We start from the raw sequence: 6,444 nt of genomic DNA, 5'->3' as shown, positions 1-6,444 counted from the left end.
ATACTGATTTACATGTTCAGTCAAAATAACTTCTGAGTCCGTGTCTGTGTACTTAAGATGATGTGCATAAGCAGAAGGTGAAATACGTTTATTAAGGCTATCGTTTTATGTCATTTGTCCTACATAACTACCCTTCAAGTCTGTGGCAACGTCAAGCATTCTGTCCTGCAGTACTTACTGAAGCATTTGACTGCGTTGAAAGAGCTGTGAACTAGTCAACTGAGTAATGCTTTTTGGAAAAACAAACAAACAAAAACAAGCACATTCTGCATGGCTTCACAAAGAAAGAAGAGTTATGTATACTTACACCCTCTTTTTCTTATTTTTAATTTATTTTTGATAGGTAGGGACAGACAGAATCCAAACGAGCAAAGTACAGCAGTGCATTATGTTCCTGTTGCGGAGGAGGCTTCAGCTCTTACCAAGCTGCCCGCTCTGTTTAGATGCCACAGTCCCCCAGAGCTAACGTGAACTCTCGGGGCTAGAGAAAGGAGCAGTCTGGGATAGTTCTGCTTCCTCTGAAAATAACTTTGGTGGTGGTGTTGGGCAACCGATTGGAACAGACATCCCTTGTGCCCGTAGTCAACCTCCCTGTCTTCTAAACAGAAGTGTGATGGAGAGTGCAAAATTTTCAAGCCACGCCATCTGCGGTAGCTAGGCATTTCTCAGGCTGCGTATGTTGTACTTCTCCATGGAGTGTTTCAGGTGGCACTGCCTCTGCCTACAGCCAGGAAGGGACGGCCAGTTTCAGCAGAGGGGTGCTTTTCTCTGTCTCATACAGAGCCGTAAATACAGCACTCAGATCAAGTTTAGGTGGAAAGTGCAATTTCCCTGCAGTTACATCAGCAGCAGTACGTCTAGGCAGTGCAGAAAAGACCATCATCACGCTTCCTCAATTTGGGTCAAACTTATTAAACTGTAACGGATAAGCCTAATCCTTCTCTGCTTTAGATACGAGATGTGATAAAAGATGTTAAACGTTCATTTTTTTAAAAATTGCATATTTCTAGTATCCTAGAAGAGGCTGTAAGCCACTTAAGCATGTCCATTGTAGAATCTCCTGATGAGAGGTGAACGATCACCTTACACAGCCTGATTTCTTAACCCTTCTGGTATTAACGAGGGGCTACATCTTCTATGTCTAATAGCAGCTATCTTTTCATATTCAAGTTTTGAAAAGGTGTTTGTCTAAACATTAAAGAAGGTAATTAACTAAAATATGTAAACCTTTATTAAAATCATTTCTCGGAAAAAATGGGTGGCTACAGTGGAGGTACGTTTTCCCATGTGAAAAAAAGGCTAGCAATGCTTCCTGTGTAAGATTAGTTTTTAAGGTTAAGGAATTATTTCCTCATTATTCTTCCCTTCCCCCCTTTTTTGTAGTTTTCCTACTGAAGCTGCCTGATAAATTAGGGATAAAAAAAATAGAGAAGACTTGGGGTCATCAAGGATCAACATTGATTACAACTGTTCCTCACATCCAATCCAAGATTGCTATCTCATCCTCCTTTGACCACTGCCTTAGGGCCAAGATTCACACTCTACACATCTCAAATTCAGTAGTTTACGATCTGTCAGAACTTCCAGGCTGAATTTTTCTCTTGCAAACATGGTTCCTTACATGGGATGGGATGTACTATACATGGGATGTACTATTGCCAGTATCACATGGGCTGTTTGGCCCCATCTGTTGCATTGCTCCTCTTTTGTTCATGTTCTCAGCATGATGATGATGAGCCACTCTTGCTGGTTTGGTCTGTAGATCCACGGTGATGAAAAAGATGCTTATTTACTGTACTTTAATAACTGTAAGCCGGCCCTCTCTCTTTCATGGTGAAACCTTATAAACTCACAGAGATAAAAAGGACCTGAAGGACAGTTAAATATTACTGATATTTACACCTTATATGCTCTTAGGATTTAATAATTTGCAAAAGCTCAGCTCTCTTTCATAGGCTCAGTGGAAATAAACACCCAGCTCTCACAGCAGCAATTCACACAGGAAAAAAAAAAGCCACTGCCTGTTGCTCACTGAAGCATGGTTGGAGATATGCGATTCTACTACACTGGCAAGGTGGATCTTTATGAATATTGTGCAGCATCTAATCTCACAACAAATACACAAAATGCCTTCATCAGGGAAAATTCAACTGGTTTGATGGCTATCTCACATGCACTGCTGGAATATGTTGGCACAAAGCAGACTGTAGCAGAATGGCAGCAGAATGGAGTATTTTTTCAGCAGCCACTCTCTCCTGCTTGGTAACTTTCACAGCCTAAAATCTTGAGAACAAAAAGCTGATTTGTATTGCACTGAAAAATCCCAGCTGTGAAATCCCATGGTCACTCTACAGTTGAATTCCTCGTGGCTGAGGATCCTCTCTTCTGTGAGGAGCTGCCAGGTTGGGTTTTCAGGTTGTGGTTTTAACAGCATAGTGTAGTAAATGTTCAGAAGCTGGTCTCTTAAAAACAGATGAAAATAAACACCCCAAGACTATAACTGTCCATCAAATACATCTTCAGTTCTACCGAACTATGCATGTAATTCTAGAGGGCATGCACACCTCTAACAGTTTTTCTTCCTTTGAGCGAGGCATTCACCTTAGCAGAAGGTTAATTACAGGTAACGAACAGGTAATGGAGCTTCCCATTAGCAGCCAGGTCCAAGGTAGCTGCTCTGCCCCCCTGCTCTCACTGTCTTTTTCTTCTACCTCTGCTGCACAAGCACAATGCACTGAATGCTTGCTTGTTGGCCAGAAAAGAGAGAAGGAGAGCAGAGAAAACAGGTTATAATCCACATTTCCACCAAGGCCTTTCCGCCTTGTACGTCTGAACCTCTTCCTGGTGGACTGCATCAGGACAGAGGGGAGGACCTGGCAGGCCTGCGGGCTCTTTAGAGCAGATAGAAAAGAGTTATTGGCTAAGCTAGAGGCAAGATGCCTTGTGTCCTTCACAAGTTTAAGATGAGTATAAGTAATAATTAAAATGGCTGACGCAGACTCTTCTGCGGGAGCAGGGCAGGGGCTGCTGGCCCTGCTGCGTTAGCTGCTGGTGCTCGAGGGAAAAGGGGGTGAGCACAAAGCTTAGCTAAAAACAATCACCCAGCCCTGGTCTCTCACTCAGAGCAGAACATAAAGTGCAGAGATTATCTCCCATTTTAACATAAAACTTTCAAAGTCTGGATTTTCAGTCAGCGTTAAATGCAGTGTGTGTAACTTGAGGCTGGAACAAGCCCGTGCAACAAGCCGGCTGAGGGGTCTTAGAAAGGAGACAAGAAAAACAGGTATTCAAACACAAAAAGACAAAACCTTAGTGGAGCTGACAACTGGACCAGACGCTGATACAGCTGAGAGTATGCCCTGGAGGGGGAAGTTTCTGCTGGGGTAAAGTCGCCTGGTGTGCTGGGATTGTAGGAGCTCTGGGTTCAGTTCCTGCCTCAGCCTCGGTGGGTAAGTGTGGGCAGAGAGTTTCATGTTGGCGTTCTGGGTATAAAGATGGGGATAATTACCCTTCTTCCATCAGTTTTTTATTTGGAAGACAATGGGCAATTTGGGGGAGGATTCATAAAACATAATTTAAAGACAGTATGTACATCTATGAACAAGTTTATAGAGGCTAAAGCAGCCCTGACAGATTCAGAAGGCACAGGAGTGGCTGCACCTTCACGGGGATGTCCTAAAGGACCCGTTTGGTCCCAAGCAGATGTCACAGGACATGCTATGCTTTCAAGGATCTGGCTCTGGAACCACAACACCAACAGGGTTCTTCCTTCCATGGATGCAGGCAATGAAGGAAAACGCAGCTTGCTTCAGTCAGGGTGAGAGGCTGAACCCCATTTCCCAGCCCTCGCCTTCTCCTCACTGAGCACTTTTCCAGCACCTGCCTGCTGCACATTGCAGAGCAATTGGAGATGCACACCAAAACACTCCCTTACCACTGCTTTAACAAAGAAAAAGTATTGCAGAATCCACGTTTATCTGTTAATCTGTCCTTAAGCTTCTGATTTTTAAGGCATCTTTGGTCTCACCACAAGCAGCTGAGCTCTCTGAGGCCAGAGAAACTGGGAACCTCCTCTGCAGGAAGGCAGCTGGCCCTGGCTTCATCCAAAGGCACAGCCCTGGACAAAGTCTTCTCTGACGACGAATATCATTAATCAGTTTAATTAACTGATGGAGGCAGGTAGCTGGAAATTGCCAGGCCTATGAAAGACATGCCTGGGTTGTAAATGAGCTCCGCGCGGCAGGCAGGGCCTTGCCCCACGGCTTTTTCTTGGCCGGGCGATACCCGTCCTTTAAGGGAATGTTCCTGGGGACTCCCTTTCTGCTGCAATATGTGCAGTTTCTGTAAACCCCTGCAGAATCCAGCAGCCTGCTGGGGCAGAGGTGCAGGGAGGGTGGAGAGGAGGAGGCCGAGGACAGGAGCCTGTCCTGCTGCTGTGCCGGGAGGCCCCTGCAGCTTCTCCTGCCCCACCAGAGCGACTGGCTGCGACGTGTGGCAGAACGGGGTGCAGCATTTATTTATTCAAGCTCCTAAACACAACTGGGTGGGTTTGGCCATCATAACCAGAGGGTTTGGGACCCCATAAAGTGCAGTGATGCCCGGCATGGCAGCACATGGGCCCAGCCCCACAGGAATCCTTCCCAGAGCTCCCCTCCCCTCTGCCTGCCCCTTCCCTGCCTTTAGAAACACACACAGCCCTTCCGAGGCGTGGCAGGCACAACTCTCATTAAAAAAGCAATCCCGACTGATGAATATACCCTTCAAGACAGCTCCACTCTCTGTTTCTCCATCCAAATCTTCTGCACTACCCTGAGCAGGGCCAGGCTGGTGGAGGCTGAGCAGAATGGAGCTGGTGGCTGCCCACTGCTGCGCTTCCCTCACCCGCTGAGGTGCTCCTCTGGTCACAGCCACTGCGTTACGGGGAGCGAGGCAAAGTTGCCAAAACCCCGAGCATTTCAGATATCCTCTCTGTAAGGCACGTGTGTTTACAGAAGTGAAAAACTTCCTCTGTGTTGTTTCTGGGGGCAGAAGTGAGAGGGAGGAGGAAAGTTTCCACACAGCGCTCTGCGTGTGTGCTTTTACAAGCCCGGAACCGCGCTTGCCGCTCGCAGGTGATTTCCCCAGGTAACGCCGCGGCACCATCCGCACACCCCTCTGCAGGATCGCTGCGGCTCCCGCGGTGTCCCTGCAGGGCTTTGTGTCCCCTTGTGAAACCCACTCCCTTCCGTGGGCTTTGAAGGAGAAACACAACTCCCAGCTGCTGCCGCTGCTGCTGAGACAGCCTCCGGTCGCAGCGCTTAGCAGGAAAAAGCGAGAGGGCTGCTCTTGTCCCAGCAGCTCCCCCGGCGGGGCCAGGGCAGCTCCAGGCGTCACCGGCCACCCACCCGGGGCCTCTGAGGGGGACACAGGGAGGCTCCCGGCGCCTGAGAGCAGCCCCTGCTTGTCCCCAGCCCGGCGAGCGGCAGGGAGGCTTTCCACTCAAATACCTACCCACATAGCTAGCGCCGTCCTCCGCGGCATGTGGAAATGGAAACCTTCGTTTTTCCCGCCTGCCGAAGCCACCTGCTGCCGTCCCCTCCTGTGTTCCACTTTTAGCTCATTAGTTCCACCAGCGCTGCCCCGCGGCCCCGCTGCCTTTCACGGCGGGCACGTCAGGAGGGGCTGACTGAGCTGCAGCAGCTGTGCCTCCATCCCGTCCCGTCCCGTCCCGTCCCATCCCGTCCCACTCGCTGCACTGCTAACACTGCGTGCATCAGTGCAGGGTGCACTGCGTGGCCACCCCTGGCAAGACGTGGCCCCAAACCTCCTCCAGCTCCACGATGGGGTCCTTTGGTCACAGCCTTCTCCCTGGGTGAGGGAGATGAGCTATCGCCGGCCACAGCGATAATTTTATGAGTTGGCCGCTGGAATATCAGCACGGGCGCTCGCTGAGGGATGCTGCCAGCCTGCTCTCTGGGTGATGATACCCATGGAAGATCTCCTACTAATCACAAGGAATGTGAGGGGAAATGGGAAGAGCTGCCTGAGAAGTTCCCAAATTTTGCCAGGTGCAACAGATCAGAGCTAATGAGAGCTCTGCTCTCATCTCCTTCCCTTGTTGGGGAGACAGTGAGAGGGAGTGCTGCTGAAATTGGCACTGCCTTTGTGCTCAAATCCAGGTCCTCCTTGACAAAGATGAGATAAAATGAGTTATTTACAAGGGGGGATTAGAAAGGCAGGGGTTGCTGGGTGTGTGGCAAAAGCTGAATGTTATCCATCAGCTCCTGTGACCAGGAAAACACTAGCAGAGGAAGGAAGGAGGTGTAAGGGCTTGCTGCCCCTCTGAATGGTGCTGGACCAGCAGGGAGAGGGGAAAACACTGCAAGGCTAAAGGCAGCAGAGAGAGGTGGGAAGCTCAGGGTTAGCTTTGAAGTTATTGGAGAAGCAGTGTGAGGAAACCCCTGG

Source organism: Aythya fuligula, chromosome 2, assembly GCF_009819795.1.
Source record: "Aythya fuligula isolate bAytFul2 chromosome 2, bAytFul2.pri, whole genome shotgun sequence".
NCBI lineage: Eukaryota > Metazoa > Chordata > Aves > Anseriformes > Anatidae > Aythya > Aythya fuligula.
Note: the sequence above shows the minus strand (reverse complement) of the source record.